Genomic DNA, 19,329 nt, shown 5'->3' with positions numbered 1-19,329 from the left:
TAATTTTTCTAGTAGGCTGTTTCCCATACTATTTGGTACCATTGGTCCATGATTACTCCTGACAGGACTAGAGTTATAACTTTTTGACTTCAAAAACAAAACAAACAAACAAACAAACAAACAAACCCCACTCCCTGTATTGTAATGGGATGAACTTTTGCTTAGAAATACTGAAAAGGGGACTAATTCTTCTCAGTTGTGAAAAAAGGTCACCCCAAAATGTAAAGTTGGAATCACTGTATCTGTAACATTACTACTCATAAGTATTAGCACTTTTTAAAACTTTATGGAACTGTTTAGAACTTTTACAGCTGCCTGGAACTTCCGAAAACTGTATTGGAGAATCACGGGAGGCGGGAGCCATCCGTACTCCAGACACCAAGAAGCAATCAGGGTGCGCAGCGCAATCAAAGTGGTGTGGGAACTTTATGGTCCTTGTGCTCAGGACCCTTGTGTTTCTTGGACCCATAGATGGCTGTGGGGACATGCAACAGACCACGCTTATAGAGAGCATGAATCCCACAAAAATGGTTAGCTCCATTGGGCCCTTAATTTTAAAAAAGGGGGGAGTTTCAGGGAGCATGTGGAAGATTGGGGGAAATCAAAACCCATTCCTCCTGATCAGAACTGATGAGTTGATGACCACTGTAAGCAGATGAAAACATTAGCAGGATTGCAATAACACTTGTAATGTAGCAGTTGCTATGGAGAAGACGGAGTGATGTAAAATATTGACTATTGAACAGTATGCAGTTGAAAACCCATGGAGGGGAAGGTGAGAAGTCCAAAGATTTGGAGAGATCTTTAAATATAGATATGTATGGTTGTATTGTTATAATCTTGTAAAATCAAATAAAAACTATTAAAAGAAAAGAATTGATGAGTTGGTTGTGTTGAGTGCTCACAGCCCATCCCAAGCAAAACATTCAGGTTCATTGGACCCTTAAACCAAAATGGGGGCTGAAGGGGCCACATAGGTCAGGGGGACTTGAAACCCATTCCTTGTGATCAAGAACAAAAGGAAATTCACATAGGGGGTTCAAGCAACCCACCCTGAAAACAATATTTAGCTTCATCCCTCTCTTAAACCAAAATAGGATTTCAGGGGCCACCTGGAAGGTTGGTGGGCTCTAACACAACCCTTGGGATTGCAGGGGGATGAGATGGTTGTGCACAACCTGCCACCCTCAAAAATATGTTTGTGGTGACATTTAAAACTAGCCCGTTTGGAGTGTCCTAAAAGCACGAGGGAAAGAAGGAAAAGCACTAGCCACTTTTCATTTGTGATGTAGGCTTTTTGCTCTATCCCTCTCACTGTCTGCAGCTGTTTAGGGAATTGACAAGACAGGGGATATTTTATGCACCAAACTTTTCAGACTCAGTGCGAGAAATTATGAATCTCTGGAGAAATCCCTGGAGAAATCCCTGGGAAAAATAAGAATATTTATGAGGCGGGGAAGCATCACCCTGGCAACCTTCTGGAGTCTCTCTGTGGCTTGAGGAGCAGATGCAGAGCTGGAGAAAACATGTTTGCAAGAACACAGAGAAGCAGCTGCCCTGTTTTGACATGGGCCAGCATAGGGTGGAAAGGTCAGCTTGGACTTTAAATAGCAATGCACCTTCGTTAGGGTCAGGACCAATATATTATTTCAGGAAGTGTGCAAATATATACACGCTCTACATAGAGTACCTACATCTGAACACTGTGAACTCATGAAACCCACTCCCTTTACAAGGAGAAATTGATTGATTGATTGATTGATTGATTGAGTTTATTTACCGTTGTATACATAGAGGTCTCAGCGGAGTTCACAGAAAAGATCACAACATATATAACCAGAATAAAAACAACAACCCAATAACACCCATCCCCCGAAAGGAGCCGCATTTTAAAAGGGTACAGTCAGGTCAAGCAAAGGCCTGGTTAAAGAGGAAGGTTTTTGCCCGATGCCTAAAGGTGTATAATGAAGGCGCCAGGTGAACCTCCCTGGGGAGAGCATTCCACAGACAGGGAGCCACTGCAGAGAAGGCCCCGTTCTCATGTTGCCACCCTACAGACCTCTTGAGGAGGAGGCACACGAAGGAGGGCCTCAGAAGGTGATCTCAGGGTCCAGGTAGGTTTATATGGGAAGAGGCTGTCCTTGAGGTATTGCAGTCCTGAGATCACGCTGACATGCTTGGATCTCCGCATCCCCAAGGCCATCTTCCCTCTTACCAGACACATTCTCCACTAACTGAACCTTCTGCACCATCTGAATTATCACAAAAGATTTGTCTCTTAGCGCATTCTCTGAGGTTTACAAAGAACTCCAAGCATTTGCAGTCATCCCCACCAAACAGAACTTTATTTCTGCAATACCACACAACTTAAGTACGGGCAACTCGTCGTTTGCACAGGGGTTGCATTCTGGGTCATCGCACAGCAGCAGTCACGCAAAAGCCCATTTTGAACCCCCTTGTCTTCTGGGTCCGAAAATGACGTGTGGGTTGCACACACACGTCAATCTATCGCTCACACGATGGTTCCCACCCGTATAAGAAAAAATCCTTGCTAAAATACAGAATTTCATAACGTAAGTTATGACCTGCTTATCTCTCATACAGCGGTAACATATAATGCATCTCTAACAGCAACAGCTTGGAAGGAAAAGGAGAGGGGGAATCAATGATGAAGTATTTGAATTACATCTTTAAATATTCCCTCATTGCTAGAAGTGAGGTTACAGGGAACCAGAGGGCCTTCTTGGTAGTGGCGCCCGCCCTGTGGAATGCCTCCCCTTCAGATGTGAAGGAAATAAGTAGCTGTCTTATCTTTAAAAGACATCTGAAGGCAGCCCTGTTTAGGGAAGTTTTTAATATTTAACACTGTATTGTTTTTAACACTCGATTGGAAGTCACCCAGAGTGGCTGGGGAAACTCAGCCAGATGGGCGGGATATGTATGTACCGTATTTTTCGCTCTATAACACGCACCTGACCATAACACGCACATTGTTTTTAGAGGAGGAAAACAAGGGGGAAAACATTCTGAATGAAACAGTGGATGTATCATTTTTGTGCTTCATGCTGTGGCCACAGACATGTGATCTGATGGTGAATTTGGGGTGACCCAATGCAAAGATCCTGAGGATCCATGTGGATCCATGCTTTTTAACCATGTTTTTGCACCATTGCAGCCCCAGGTAACAGTGGGTGCGTGATTTTTGGGGGGCAGGCTGTAGCCATGGACATGCTATGTGATCTGATGGTGAATTTGGGGTGACCCAATGCAAAGATCCTGAGGATCCATGTGGATCCATGCTTTGTAACCACATTTTAAGTGGGGAGGGAAGGAAAAACAAAGAAGGGAAAAGGAGCATGAGAGGGGTGTGCAGAGAAGCAGCTGGCTAAGAATGCAGGAGAGGGATTTAACGGGAGGGAGGAAAGAAAGGCAAAAGTTTCCCCCCACCCAAGCACCCAAACCAGCCAGCTCTCTCTCTCTCTCTCTCTCTCTCTCTCTCTCTCTCTCTCTCTCTCTCCCCCCCCCCCCACCTGCATGTTGCCTGCTAGTCCCTAGACGCAGCACCGGAGCACAGAGAGGAATTAGAAGGAACGACTCTGCTTTCCCCTCTGCTTGCCTGGAGGGGAGGGGCTTTCCCTGCTCTTTGTTCCGTTTGAGCAAACACAGCAACGAAACAGAGGAGGGTGGGCAGTAAGACCCTGAGGCAGAATGCAGGAAAGCAGCCACTTCCTCTTTTCAGGTTTCCCTTCTCCGTGACTCGCGATTTGATTTTTGTCTGATTTTTTGGCTCCAGGGACCACACATTCGCTCCATAACACGCACAGACATTTCCCCTTCCTTTTTAGGAGAAAAAATCTGTGTGTTATAGAGGGAAAAATACGGTATGTAGGGACGCGGGTGGCGCTGTGGGTAAAACCTCAGCGCCTAGGACTTGCCGATCGCATGGTCGGTGGTTCAAGTCCCCGCGGCGGGGTGCGCTCCCGCCGTTCGGTCCCAGCGCCTGCCAACCTAGCAGTTCGAAAGCACCCCTAAGTGCAAGTAGATAAATAGGGACCGCTTACCAGTGGGAAGGTAAATGGCGTTCCGTGTGCTGCACTGGCTCGCCAGATGCAGCTTGTCACGCTGGCCACGTGACCCGGAAGTGTCTGTGGACAGCGCTGGCTCCCAGCCTATAGAGTGAGATGAGCGCACAACCCTAGAGTCTGGCAAGACTGGCCCGTACGGGCAGGGGTACCTTTACCTTTATGTACGTATGTATGTATGTATGTATGTATGTAAAAGGTAAAGGTACCCCTGCCCGTACGGGCCAGTCTTGACAGACTCTAGGGTTGTGCGCCCATCTCACTCTAGAGGCCGGGGGCCAGCGCTGTCCAGAGACACTTCCGGGTCACGTGGCCAGCGTGACAAAGCTGCATCTGGCGAGCCAGAGCCGCACACGGAAACGCCGTTTACCTTCCCGCTAGTAAGCGGTCCCTATTTATCTACTTGCACCTGGGGGTGCTTTCGAACTGCTAGGTTGGCAGGCGCTGGGACCGAGCAACGGGAGCGCACCCCGCTGCGGGGATTCGAACCGCCAACCATGCGATCGGCAAGTCCTAGGCACTGAGGCTTTAACCCACAGCGCCACCCGCGTCCTGATGTATGTATGTATGTATAAATAAATAAAAATAATTACTATTATTATAAAAAACAATGTATAAGTAAGGCATCTTTTCTCTCTACGCTGATGTCCCTATGATGAGCTCTCTACCTGAACAATCTTCCACATTTTCTACGCTAATATCCTTCTGAAGATTTCTTCTTCTCTAGTAGGATTTCTGTTTATCACTGAAACTTTTTTCCATCCTTTGTGGGCTTAGTTCGTTCAGGGAATCATAGAGTTGGAAGGGCCAGGAGAGTAATCTAGTCCAAACCCCTGCAATGGAAGAATCTTAACTAAAGCATTCATGTTAGGTGGCTGTCCCAACACTCCAAGGAAGGAGAGTCCACAATCTTCCAAGGTGAGGGAGTCCGTTCCACTGTCAAACATCTCTTACTGTCGGAAAGTTCTTCCTGACATTTAGTCAGAATCTCCTTCCTTGGAACTTGAATCCATTGGATCTGATCCTATGTTCCAGAGCAAGAGAAAACAAGCTTGCTCCATCTTCCATGGGACAGACTTTCAGATATTTGAAGGTGCTCTATCACATCTCCTCTCAGTTTCCTCTTTTCCAGGCTACACATACCCAACTCCTTCAACCGTTCCTGAGACTTGTTTCCAGACCCTTGATCATCTTGGTCACCCTTCTCTGCACATACAATCTTCTTAAATTGTGGTGCCCAGAACTGGACACAGTATTCCATGTGTCTGCTGACCGAGGCTAAATAGAGCAGTACTATTCAGCCTTGGTCAGACCACACCTACAATATTGTGTCCAGTTCTGGGCACCACAATTTAAGAAAGCCTCTCCTCCTTACAGAGGGGAGGAGTTGTGAGCGGGAGCTGTTTCCCGTGTCGGCAGGGGGCATTCCGGCACCTGCCCACCTGGCCCGGCTGCCACATCACGCCCCCTGGTAGCCAACCTGTCAGGTGGAGGCTTGGGGGTGGGGTTTAGCCGCTCAAATGTGGCCGCGGCAATGCTTCCCTTTCATTGCGCTGCTGGTTTTTGTCAGATCACCCACCCACCATAGCTTGGTTCTTGACCTTGCTATGGACCTGTGGTTGGTCGCCTTGGTTGCCCAACTGGCTAATTGGCACCAGCCACTTGGTTTTTCACCTACCTTGTAGCAAATCGTCACAACTTTTTGGATATTGGCGGTTAGGCATTGGAATATGTTTGCGTATTGGAGGGCAGGGTGTGGCCATCGCCTACCTCTGCACTTTATGGATATTCCGGTAAAGGAATCTGGCGGTTGTGGATCCTGTCCGATGCCCTTGTGGTGGCTAGGGCCATGGAATGACCCCCGGTGACATCAGGGGGAGCTTACAGTTGTATTTGCATCCACAGGCTCCTCCTACTGGTGGTTAACCCTTGTTAGACTCACCCCTTCCTGTTGTTTTATCCAATGCCTAAGCCAATACCTCTCACATGCTGTATTCAATAAAGTTGTGGCCCTTTTTATTCGTTTAACCTAATAAGGTGAAGGAAAGGATTGGACCCTGAGACTTCCTGCTTAGCGCCACCCACAAATGGCGGATTTCCTCTGATCGGGAGGAATCCGCTTCGTGGAAATTAGGGTCCTGACCGCCACGGCGAGGCAGATAACCATTAAAAACCACAGGCGGGAGAAGCCTGTGGACGTGGGATTCAGCTGGCACCTTTTGCGCCTCCCCTACTCGCGGGGAAACCTGGTTTCGGGGATCCGGAGCGACGTGGGGTGAGCGGCGCGGTGCTTCAAATCGACTGCTTTTTTCACGGAGTGAAGCCGCATTGCTGTTGCCGGAGAGCACTGACTTTTTCCTGTGGACAATTGGACTTTAAACAAGTACCCGTGAGTAGAACGGAAAATTGGATTATTAAACTTCGTAATTTGGCACCGAAGCGGGAAGGTCTAAACAGGAAGTCCGCCTTCCGCTTTTGTAAATAGTTTGAAGCAAAGACATCGCAAGCTAAAGTCTGAAAAGTTTTTTGTAAAGGACTAAATTTCCATCGGCTAAAATTACTAAACCCCCCTTGGAAGCAGGAGAAGAGGGGGGAAATCTTAGATTGTTCAAGCCTGCAGGAGAGAGAGTAAAGAAATATATATTTCTACTGTCTTGAACCTGGGAACGGGCTGTCAAGAAGACAGACGTTTTGGGAAAGTTCATTGACAGTGAATGAAACGTATGTTGACAGATAGTTAAAAAAGAGAAACATATTGATTCCAATGTTTCCTTTTGCACTTAAAAGGAACAAAATATTTGAAAAATGAAAGTAATTTTGTTGCCGGATCTGCTTTCAAAAGGACGGATACAAATAGAAATTGTTTCCTCTAGAGGGAGCTTTTGAAACTGCTGTTGGAGTGGACCTGGGGAACTCCCCAGCTGTAGAGATTAAAGATCGTGAGAACTAGACATTGACCTTGGACAAGAATGTGGGCGGAGGAAGCCTTAGTCTCTGCTTTTTGCAGGACAAGTGCTTTGTTGGAGCAGCTTCATAAGAAGATGGATTTGATGACTACTGCAACTGAAAATTTTGGACAAACATTGAATACCTATATAGAAACCTCTCAGGAACCGACCCAGGAATCTGCTTTGATAGGGCAAGCTGTGGAGAAGATAAAGGAGGAGGTTGTTGTTGAACCTCAAGTAATGCAAGTGGAGAGAGCAGGAACATAAGCTGTTGTTTCTGATGCCCGAATCTGGAGTGGGCCAGATTTGGAGAGATGGAGTCCCATTTGGACTGGAGATGGGAAGTTGGATAGATTCCCCTATGGAGGGATGTTCTGACTTCTGGGATTTGGTTCTGGGCCAGGGGGAGACTGGAGTTGTGGGGGCCTTTAACTTTGGAGGGACATTGAAGCATGCCTTGAAATATCTTTTGAATTTTAGTGCTGACCATGGAGAATGGGACGACCTGCCGAGAAGGGATAAAGACATTGTTAGGTTGGAGTCCCCCTGAGATCTACTCCTCTGTGGCAAAGGAAGGAAATTAAGAACAAGATCAGCAAAAGACAAAGTAAAGTGTAGGTATAAATATAAAGAAGATCTTCAGAAGGGACATGGAAAAGAGCTAAGAGCCTTGGACAGAAGATCACCAGGTTGATGGACTAGATGGAATTGACAGAAAGGACTGACAGAACCCGAGACCAGGAAGATGAGACGGTGGATGAAGATTGGAAGAAAGTTTAAAAACTCATTTAGAGAAATAATGTAAAATTAATGACTGTTAGAAAAATGTTGGAATGAAACTATTTGGCTTTAGTAGAAATGCTATAAGGAGAGCCAGTGTGGTGTAGTGGTTAAGAGCGGTAGTCACGTAATCTGGGTAACCGGGTTCGCGTCTCCGCTCCTCCACATGCAGCTGCTGGGTGACCTTGGGCCAGTCACATTTCTTTGAAGTCTCTCAGCCCCACTCACCTCACAGAGTGTTTGTTGTGGGGGAGGAAGGGAAAGGAGAATGTTAGCCGCTTTGAGACTCCTGAAGGGGAGTGAAAGGCGGGATATCAAATCCAAACTCTTCTTCTTCTTCTTCTTATGTACAAATAAGTTTTAAGTCTTAGGGCTTTTTAGGGTAAGAAAAAGTTAAAATAAATTAAGACAATTAAATGGCAGAATATGGTGAAAGATGGAAAGGATTTGCTGAGATAATTAATAATTAGAATACAAAAAAGGAAGGTGTGAGGAGGTCGATGAAACAAGTTAATGAAAGATAAAGATATGGGAATATTGGATTTGTTTTTAATTCTTTTGTTCTTTTTTTTGTTTTGATGTATTGTGTGTTTTGTATTTTTTTTATTTTTTGTTGACTTGTATTGTTTAATTTCTTTTTTCTCTCTCTTCTTTTTCTGTTTTTCTGTAAATTTTAAATTCTTAATAAATATATATATTTTTTTTTAAAGGAAAGGATTGGACCCTGATTAATAAAATACACACGAGGCTTGGCCAGCAAGACTCCGGGAGGAAATGCCAATAATATAATCTGCCACACCCTGGCCCAGGTCCCTTTTATTAAGAAAAGAACTCTTAACACAGCTATTGTAAGAACCAATCAGATTTCCACTGAGCATTTCAAAAAATCCCCCACGTGGGACAAAGTCAGATCAGAGAAAGAAACTACAAAGAAACTATTTCCTACTTGAGCATGCATACGTGGTTAAGCGAAATAAACAGGAACCAAGGAGGAATGCATTTAGGAAACCCAGAGGTTGACCAAAAGCTCGCAAGAACAATCTGGCCACATCATTTTGCACCAACTAGAGATTCTGGACCAGACCCAAGGACAGCCCCAGAAAGAGTGCATTGCAGCAGTCCAGCTCCAAGTTTTCCAGTGCTCCAGTGGTCAGGCTATTCCTGTTCACAAATAGCCCTAGAGGACACGTGGGTCTCTAGTGACAAAGGCGTATCCAAGAGTACCCCCAAACTATGCAAGCGGAGGGGCTGCTTCCGTCTCCCTCTCTCTCTTGCAAGAGCTGCCTGGGGGTGGAATGTGGAAAGCGCTTCAGTCACAGCAGCAGTCTCACTTCCCATCACAGAATTCATACTGGAGAGAAACCCTATCAGTGCTTGGAATGTGGAAAGAGCTTCAGAAAGAGGGCAGGTCTCATCTACCATCAAAGAACTCATACAGGGACACCTCAGGTTAAGAACTTAATTCGTTCTGGAGGTCCATTCTTAACCTGAAACTGTTCTTAACCTGAAGCACCACTTTAGCTAACGGGGCCTCACGCTGCTGCCTCGCAATTTCTGTTCTCACCCTGAAGCAAAGTTCTTAACTCGTGGTATTATTTCTGGGTTAGCGGAGTGTGTAACCTGAAGCGTCTGTAACTTGAAGCACCACTGTACTGAAGCATATTAGAAATGTGGAAACAGCTTCTCTTCCAAGAGGCGTCTAGCTTCCCTTGAAGAAATTCATGTGATTGAGCAGGAGGTTGCTGAAGAACTTCAGGCATGCCTGGAGGATGGGGACCATTTGGATCCCTTCCAATTGGTAATCAGGCCTCATATTGGGACTGAAATGACTTGGTTGTGCTGGTCCATGATCTCCGGCGCTCTAGGGACAACTGTGAAAGCTGTTTCCTGGTTCTGCTGGAGCTCTCAGTGGCCTTTGATACCATTGACCACGACATCCTTTTGGACTGTCTAGAGGAGCTGGGAGCTGAGGGTTATACAGTGGTTCCACTCCTTCCTCCTGGGCCGTGTTCAGAAAGTGGTGGGGGGGATCAGTGTTCAGACCCCTGGGCTCTCACTTGTGGGGTGCCTCAGGGTTCCATCCTCTCCCCCATGCTTTTTAACATGTATATGAAGCTGCTGGGAGAGATCAGCAGGGGGTTTGGGCTGGGTGTTCATCAGTATGCGGATGATACTTTTAAATCGGAACCAGTGAAAGCGCTGAAGGTCCTGTGTGAGTGTCTGGAGGCGGTTGGAGGATGGATGGCAGGTAACTGATTGTGGTTGAATCCTGACAAGACAGAAGTGCTGTTCTTGGGTGACAGGGGGCGGGCTGGTGTTGAGAACTTGCTTGGGCTACTGCAACACATTCTATGTGGGGCTCCCTTTGAAGGTGACCTGGAAACTACAACTAATCCAGAATGCAGCAGCTAGATTGGTGACTGGGACTAGCTGCTGAGACCACATAACTCCGGTTCTGAAAGACCTACATTGGCTCCCAGTACGTTTCTGGACACAATTCAAAGTGTTGGTGCTCACCTTTAAAGCCCTTAACAGCCTTGGCCCAGTATACCTGAAGGAGTGTCTCCACCCCCATCCTTCTGTCTGCACACTGAGGTCCAACTCCCAGGGTCTTCTGCTGGCTCCCTCACTGCAGGAAGTGAAGTTACAGGGCCTTCTCGGTAGTGGCACCCGCCCTGTGGAATGCCCTCCTACCAGATGTCAAAGAAATAAACAACTATCTGACTTTGAGAATACATCTCAAGGGAGCCCTGTTTAGGGAAGCTTTTAATATGTGATGAATTATTGTATTTTAATATTTTGTTGGAAGCCACCCAGAGTGGTTGGAGAAACCCAGCCAGACGGGCGGGGTATAAATCAATTATTGTTATTGTTTTAAGGACTTTTCCATGCAATATGGGAATCCACATCCATCTGAAGTTCAGGAGCAGTTGGACAATCCCCAGATTCTGGGGATCTACTTTTGTGGCCATCTGGTAGAAAAAAGGGGAACTGGGTTTTATCATGAAGAGTCGGAACAGTATATCCATAACTTGCCCAGGATGCAAAGGGAGAGGTGAGTGCTTTGCTGTCGTTCCAGGACAAATCTCAGACAGTTGACCAACTACAGTCCCACACACAAAGAACACAAAGAACAAGACAAAATGCTGACCGTGTAGAACGGGAGGAGGTCTTCTAGGAATGCCTCCAGACTCTCAATATTTTGTGGGACTGAATCACATCCCAGAATATTAGACTAGGAACTCGGCTACATTACTCAAAAAACTGTGTTTTGAATGCATTGTAAACAAGGAACATGGTTTTTAAAAGCAGTGGTGGGGTGGCATAGCGCATTTGACACCAGTGTTGAGTGCTCCTGCTTCCAGGTTCCACCCCACCCTCACCTTTGGGAGAGTCCAAAAAGGAAAGAATGAAAAGCCCATGGCAGAAGCACAATTCCGTCTTAACACCAAACCAGCCATACCTGTGGGATTTTGTAGATGCTTGACACAGGTGACATATGTCTAGAAATATCAGCTTCTGCATCTTCAAGAACAGCCAACAGGTTATTCCTCTTCCCACAGTCATAGTTTGGAATGTCTGCGTGCCCAGTAGAGAGCAGGTCTAGCAGGGCATCAGAAGTCCTCCTTGCATTAGAATAATGGTCATAGATGACATAGCCGAGGGTGACATTGGGTAAGAGCCTGGGGTCCTGATTGACTTCACAAATGGCAGCCAGGAAGGACAGGACATTTCAGAATTTCCCATTATAGCCACTGGAATGAAAAAGTTCCCTACATTGAATGAAAACATTTCTATTTCTTGCTGTATCTAAACTCTCAGCTGTTTCCAGCACAGAAAATAAAATGAGTCCACCCTGAGATGCTTAAATACCTTCCATTAGCGACCTGTGGGAGAGAGCAAAGGCCCGTCAGCCTCACTGAAGGTGGACTGACACCATAGTGAAACTGTGACCACAACTTTCACCGTCATGAACATTTCATGAGATTGCGTTTCAGCTGTGTTTACAGCCAGCTGCATTATTTACCCCCTTGTAGGTTTGGATTTTTAAATGTCACTTTGCACAATCATAACATTCTCAGATGCAGCATACTCATGTTCAGTCAGGACTTCAGCATCAGCTTCAACTGAGAAGCACCTAAGTTCATGGTCCTGGCATATGGGGGCAACTGGAACCTATGAAATCAGAGTGTGCCTCCAGGTAGTCAATATTTTGCAGAAAGGATTCAAGCAGTTGTTCCCTTACCTTACCTTTCCTGCCCCGCCCTGGCCACAGTTATCCATGCAACGGCCAACTCCAGGCTTGACTACAGTAATTTGTTCTACTCGGTGCTGCCCTTGAAGCTGTTCCAGAAACTCCAGCGGCTGCAGAATGCTTCAGTGAGGCTCCTCACGGGGTCTCTGCCATGGGAGCATATTCACCCAGTGCTTTTCCAGCTGCAGTGGTGCCTAGTGGAGTACAGGGTCAGATTTAAGGTGCTGCTTTTGACCTTTAAAGCCCTTCACGGCCTAGGACCCTCGTACCTACAGGACCGCCTCTGTATGGCCCACGGAGGACCTTAAGGTCCATAAATAGCAACACCCTAGAGGTCCTGGGCCCTAAGGAAGTTAGTTTAGCTTCAACCAGAGCCAGGGCCTTTTCAACTATATTTTCAGCTCCTGGTGGAACGCTCTGCCTCATGAGACCAGGGCCCTGCAGGATCTGATTTCTTTCCACAGGGCGTGTAAGACAGAGTTGTTCTGCCTGGCCTTTGGCTTGGAGTCAATTTGATTCCCTCCCCCTCTTTCTTTTTCCTTTCTCCTCCTGTGATAAGGCTGCATTTTAAGGTTTTAATGTTTTAATGTTGTATTTTTATCTTGTTTTTAAGTTGTATTCATTCAACTTGTTTTTAATATTGCTTGTTAGCTGCCCTGAGCTATTATTGCTTGTTAGCTGCCAAAAAAGTTGAAAAACATCTTCATGTATGCGACAACGGCCGCAAGAGTTCTGGTAGCACAAGGATGGAAGACTGAAGAAATCCTAACTAAAGAATTATGGCAAGAAAAATTGATGGATTATGCAGAACTGGCAAAATTGACTCATAAGCTACGGGACAAGGATAACTGACTTTAAGGATGAATGGGAACCTTTCACAAAGTATTTGAAGACGCAACAAAGCGAACTGGACTCTTTGGCAGGTTTTGAATAAACATCCACAATTTTTTATTTTTTTTTTACTGATAATAATTAGCTAAACAGTTGGAGGATCTATACAACTCTGTAACATGCAGAAAATAGCATTATTGGAGAAACCAAAGACTGGAACTGAGGTAAGTCGGGTGGGGTGGGGGGATGGATTTTTGGAGGGGGGAGGAAAAATGGGGGGGAATAAGGATATGTTTTTGGAAAATATGTTTTGTTATAACTTTGAATAAAAAAAATTGATTCCCTCCCCCTCTTTCTTTTTCCTTTCTCCTCCTGTGATGAGGCTGCATTTTTGCATTTTAAGGTTTTACGGTTTTAATGTTGTATTTTAATCTTGTTTTTAAGTTGTATTCATTCAACTTGTTTTTATTATTGCATTGGCTGGGGAGGGCGTGGTATAAATAAATTATTATTATTATTATTATTATTATTATTATTATTATTAAAGAGCACCACATAATCAAGTAAATCAGGATGAATGCTGAATCAGCAGGGTGTCTGGAGAAGCCTTGAATCAGGTGGAGAGCCTTTTTTTTTTTGATTGACTGATTCATTGACTGAATCAGAAGCAGGATGTCACCTCATGTTCCTCTCAAAAATGGGGTCCATTTTAGTGGACTCAAAGGAGAACTTTGGACAAATCCCTTGAGTTTTCATGAGAAGTAAAGGGAAGAGGAAGTGGGAAGAGTGATGTTGTGTCAGGCGTGGAGAGTTCTCTCCCTTTGGTAACATCACAGATAAGTCCTTTTATTACAGCATCATGTTGCAAGCAGAAATACACAGCTGTCTGCAAGGAGGGCAGTTGGCTGCTCTAAATCCTCCTTCCGACTTCCGTAGCATTTTAGGTGCCAATGGGAAGTTCCTCCCTCCCTCTGACTTCTTTGCTCTCTGATATGTTCAGACCTCCGAGTCTGTGGTGAGGGGGGTTCCACACTCTCAAGTGACATCTCAACTAGCTGCCTCCTCCCTTCGGGTTCCCTTGTCATTATCTCGTACCTGGGCAACTCCTCCCTCAGCTGTTCAGCTCCTGTCTCTCTCTCTGCTTCTGAACACGCTGTGAACAAGGGTGTGTGTGTGACTTTTCCCCTCCATCTCTCCATCGGAGAGGAAACTGGTCTGCCATAGAATGCATTCCCCAGTCCTCGTCTTTAGACTATTCCTTGACATGTTGTGATCATTTGGGTTGCCATTTTTGATGCCGTCAATCATGTCTTTTTCTCTCTGCTTCTGAACATGCTGTGGACTGTCGGACTTGCGTTCGACCAAGCAACTCTTCCGGTCGAGTCTGTGATTAACGACCTGAGCCTTTGATGAGGCTCCAAGCACGTTCCCCCATTACGCAGAGTATCCAGCTCGCAGGGAAGGAGCTGAGATTGTATGTGCTACATTGCAAAGAGCGTTTTATTTCTAACTACGAAGACAGAAAAGAAATATACATGCTCTCTCTGTGAAAGCAGAGAGCAACTGAACAGCAAAGGAACAGGAAACCAGTAAACATGACATCCGTCTCCCATCTTCCATGAGACTTCCAACAGTATGGAATCTCTGGGATGCAAAACAGAGTCTTGTGACTCCAAGCACTGCACAGTGGCAACAAGCAGAAACTGACATGGACCAGGTTGGGGGTGTGTGACTTTTCCCCTCCATCTCTCCATCGGAGAGGAAACTAGTCTGCCATAGAATGCATTCCCCAGTCCTCGTCTTTAGACTATTCCCTGACATGTTGCGATCATTTGGGTTTCCCTTTTTTAAATTTTGATGCCGTCAATCATGGTATCCTCCTGAACTGACTTAGTGAGATGGGTGTCAGAGGCACCATATTACAGTGGTTCTGTTCATATCTTCAATGTCACGTCCAGAAAATAGCACTCAATGACTGCTCCTCACCCCCACCCCGGCATTTGTGCTATGGGGTGCTGGAAGGTACTGTTCTCTCCCCAGCGCTATATAAGATCTATATGCTATTTAAAATCTATATGAAGTCATGGGGTGCGGTCCTGAGGAGTTTTGGAGCAAGGGGCCACCAGTATGCCGATAACACACAGCTCTGGCGACATGGGTGGCTCTGTGACCCACTGAGCTTCTTGGGCTTGCTGGTTGGAAGGTTGGCGGTTTGAATCCATGTAACGGTGGCAAGCTCCCATTGCTCTGTCCCAGCTCCTGCCAACCTAGCAGTTTGATTTTGTTTTTTAAATTTTTTTATTTGATTAAAATAAAGAAAGAAACATACAACAAAAAGCAATACAAGATTCAAATGCCAAAATTACGCTGAATCTCCTGACTTCCCCCCATCTCTTCCATAGGTCCTAGTGGTAATATCTGCAAATCAAACCTGCAAATCAAGACTGTCCAAATTTTGTCTTTCCAAATTGTCCATACTTTCCTTTAATTTACAAGTGTGGTTAAAATCCTGCTAATGTTTTAACCTGCTTACAATGGTCTTGCTTTCTGAGCTTCCCAGTTATTTTTGCCATTTCAGCATAGTCCATCAACTTGGTTTACCATTCTTCTCTGGTCAGGGTTGTTTCTTCCATCTCTGGGCTAGTAGCATCTGTGCGGCTGTTGTTGCATACATAAACAATCTTTTCTGGTCCTTTGGTATTTCGGTAACTGTAATTCCTAATAAGAAGGCTTCTGGTTTTTAAACAAAAGTTATTTTAAACATTTTTTCCAATTCATTATATATCATCTCCCAGAAATTTTTAAGTTACTTTTCACATCCACCACATATGATTAAAGGTACCTTCTTTTTCTTTACACTTCCAGCAGGTATTTGAACTCGTTCTGTTTGGAGCCAAATACCACCAGTACATCATTTTCATATAATTTTATGTCAGTGAACAACGTGCCATAAATTTCAAATCTGTTTTCCATAACCTCTCCCAATCTGCTATTTGTATATTGTGTCCCAGGTCCCAAGCTCTGGCTTCCATCACAGTGTCCCACTGCTCCAGAAGCGTTTTAGTCTTGTTGGCCACATTACCCGGAAAGTTGCCTGTGGATAAACACCTGATCCCTCGGCCTGATAGTGAGATGAGCGCCACTCCCCATAGTCGCATTTGACGAGACTGAAGCATCCAGGGGTCTTTACACCTTTACATTAACACACAGCTCTCCTTCTTCATAAAAGGAGAGTCTCTGAAGGCTTGTGACCAGTGTCTGGATGCAGCAGTGGACTCAGTAAAGTCCAATAAACTGTTCAAATCCTGGAAAGTCCACTTACCTTTAATGGTCAGGCGGTATTGTGGCCAACCAAGTCCACACCCGCAATTTGGTGCCCTGCTGGGGAGGGTTGCTGCCTGGCTGCGGATTGACCAATTGTGTCAGGCTTAGGTGCAGGCATTCCGAAGGGGGTGGGCCCAAGCAGCCGATAGGCATTGCTTGGCCCCGCTCCCTGGGGGGATAACTTGGGGCCTGCCCAGGCCTCCTCCCCACTTTGTCGTTGGATCTCCCACCCTCCGCCCCCTTTTTCATATGTCTTATTTTCATACTAAGACCTTCCTATGAACATTGTCAGCCGCCATATTTGGGGCCTGGTGTCGGAACTCTGCAATACCGAGCTACTCCTCCTCGGACGTTCTTCCTCATCTCCAACGGTGATTAACAACCTAAGACTTTGATGAGGCTCTAAGAATGTTCTCATTCCGCAGAGTATACAAACATCAGCAGAAGGACGAGAAATATATGAGCTACATTCCTACGTTTTATTTCTATCTACGTAGGACAGAAAAGAATATTCATCTGCTCTCTGTGAAGGCAGAGAACCAACTGGAACAAAGAAACAGGAAACCAGTAATAACAACATTCGTCTCCCGTGAAACTTCCAACAGTCTGGAATGTAAACAGTCTTGTGACTCCAAAATCTGCACAGTGGCACAAACAGAAATCTAACAACTGGCAGGAATTTTTCCATTTGTCAACTTGGCCCTGGCCATTTGATTTTTTCCTTCCTCATAGCAATTCTCACAACTTTGTGATGTTAGGCACTGGGTAAGCCTTAGTCTTGGCTGGAGGGGAGGTTACAGCCTCTGTCCGCCCCTTCTTGGTTAAGGGTATCCTGTTAAAGGGATCTGTGAGGAGTTGCTTCTGTCCGGATGCCCAGGTGGGGGCTAGGGCCATAGCACTCCTCCAACAGGGACCCCTCGGTGGTTACCCCTACTTGATGTAGGTCATGGGGGGCGGGTGTGGATTACCCTTAGAATCACCCCCAGCAGGTGGACTGGGGTGGAATAAGTGGCTATACGCAATGCCGATGCCAAACCATTCACATCTGTAATCAATAGAGTTGTGGCTCATTTGGACCCAATGTTATGCTGTTGTCTTGTCTGGTTTTTCATCACTTAGGGAGTGACAGGAACACAGGAGCTTGACACACAATTTGTAGGCTCTTTGGATGATTCCCACTTATAAAGGAGCAAGTGCATAGTTTAGGGGTACTCTTGGATACACCTTTGTCACTAGAGACCCACATGTCTTCTATGGCTGTTTGTGAACAGGAATAGCCTGACCACTGGAGCATTGGAAAACTTGGAGCTGGACTACTGCAATGCACTCTTTCTGGGGCTGCCCTGGGGTCTGGTGCAGAATCTCTAGTTGGTGCCAAATGATGTGGCCAGATTGTCCTTGCGAGCTTTTGGTCAAGAACATCTGGCACCACCACCCCCATTTGAAGGACTATCCACTTAAACCTATTTTCTGCTTCCTGCAACTTCCATTCCTGATCCACCAGAGGACCTCCTCTCTTATTCCATGACTACTAAGCTTACCCAGAAGCCACATTGTTGGAAGCTTTTTTGGAAGTCCAAGTGTTGTTTGTCTGTTTCTTTATTAAATTTCTACACCGCCCTTCACCCGATGATCTTAGGGTGGTTCACAGCATAAAAATACAGGATAAGACCAAAAAGTATATAATATAAACAAGAACAAAAACAAAACAAGAAACCTACAAAAAAATCTGCTGAATCGCCTCAGTCTTTACATGAAATTTCCGTCCTTGTTCACCTCTCAAATTCATCAGAATAGCCCTATCCTGTGTTAGCATCAGTGCGGGGGGGGGGGGGTGGGATTATGCCAGGGCTCACATACAATAGTTCAGGTAACTTCTAACTCTTAATCTTGGTATTTTCCACCAATATTTGGCATTTGCATCTCACAGTTTGGAGGCAGATCTTGGAGTTTTCGCAAACATGTTTTTCTTCAGCCCTGCAGTTGCAGGTGGAGCTGCATAAAGCGTTTAGGAACTTGCAGAGGTGGTACTACATCTCCATATAATTATCAAAATGATAGTGTGTGTTGTTTTTTTTGCTTCCAAAGATCACATTTGAGTCCACTAAGCGTGATGTTATGGATCTGAGGCAGAAAGGTCTGGCAGATATATGCTTCCTGAGCCACCCAAAACTTGGGGGGGCTAAGATTTAGGACAGATGATAACTGTACCAGAATGAAGTTGGCTTGACTTCTCTCCACTTCACATGTGACCCCTCTGTAGGGCTCTGTTAGTAAGAAGAAAGTTACTGCATCTTGCAAGGACCACAACAAAAGACTTCTAATTCTTTGTAAGGTAGCAGTCATAAAGGAGGTGCTCGTTCCTGTGAGGAAAAAAGATGGTCCTCATTCTACTGCTTCTACTGCCTTATGGGGACTGTGGGAAACTGAAGACAAAATGCCTCTTGTCTTTGGAAAGGGATGAGATAGATTCACCTAATTATTTCAGGCCAGGAGACCACCTCATCAGTGGGGTCCTCTCTGCCACAAACGCTGTGTTTTATCCTCATATCTTTAGAAAATGTCCTTCCACCAGCTTTTATTGGTAAGACGTTTTGTGGGGATGGATATTAAATATTAAAATATTATTAAAATAAAATATTAAGCTACAGCGGTGTGTTAAACATTAAAAGCTTCTCTAAACAGGGCTGCCTTCAGATGTCTTCTAAAAGTCTAGAAGTTGTTCTTCTCTTTGGCATCTGGTGGGAGGGTGTTCCACAGGGCAGGTGCCACTACCAAGAAGGCCCTCTGCCTGGTTCCCTTTAACTTGGCTTCTTGGAGTGAGGGAACCGCCAGAAGGCCCTCAGCGCTGGACTTCAGTGTCCAGGCTGAACGATGGGGGTGGAAACAAAAAAAATTCCTTGCAGTAGCACCTTAAAGACCAACTAAGTTAGTTCTTGGTATGAGCTTTCGTGTGCATGCACACTTCTTCAGATGGGGGTGGAGACGCTCTTTCAAGTATACTGTACCGAGGCAGTTTAGGGCTTAAACGTCAGCACCAACACTTTGAATATATTGAGTCCCACATCCTTCGCCCATTTTATCATAACGCAATTTACCTGGTCCTCTT

At 45.5% G+C, this 19,329-nt stretch overlaps 1 protein-coding gene across 1 annotated transcript in view; it reads left to right on the top strand.

The window, feature by feature from the left end:
- Nucleotides 1-9,046: 9,046 nt before the first annotated feature.
- Nucleotides 9,047-19,329, top strand: part of LOC144326660 (uncharacterized) — a 37,430-nt gene continuing 27,147 nt past the window's right edge. Inside the window, exon 1 of the mRNA XM_077923338.1 lies at nucleotides 9,047-9,100. The gene's annotated coding sequence lies outside the window, so the exon portion shown is untranslated. The remainder of the gene's footprint in view (nucleotides 9,101-19,329) is intronic.

The sequence above is a fragment of the Podarcis muralis genome, chromosome 2 (assembly GCF_964188315.1).
Source record: "Podarcis muralis chromosome 2, rPodMur119.hap1.1, whole genome shotgun sequence".
NCBI lineage: Eukaryota > Metazoa > Chordata > Lepidosauria > Squamata > Lacertidae > Podarcis > Podarcis muralis.
The sequence above is the reverse complement of the archived record's forward strand: the minus strand, read 5'-3'. Positions and strand labels throughout refer to the sequence as shown.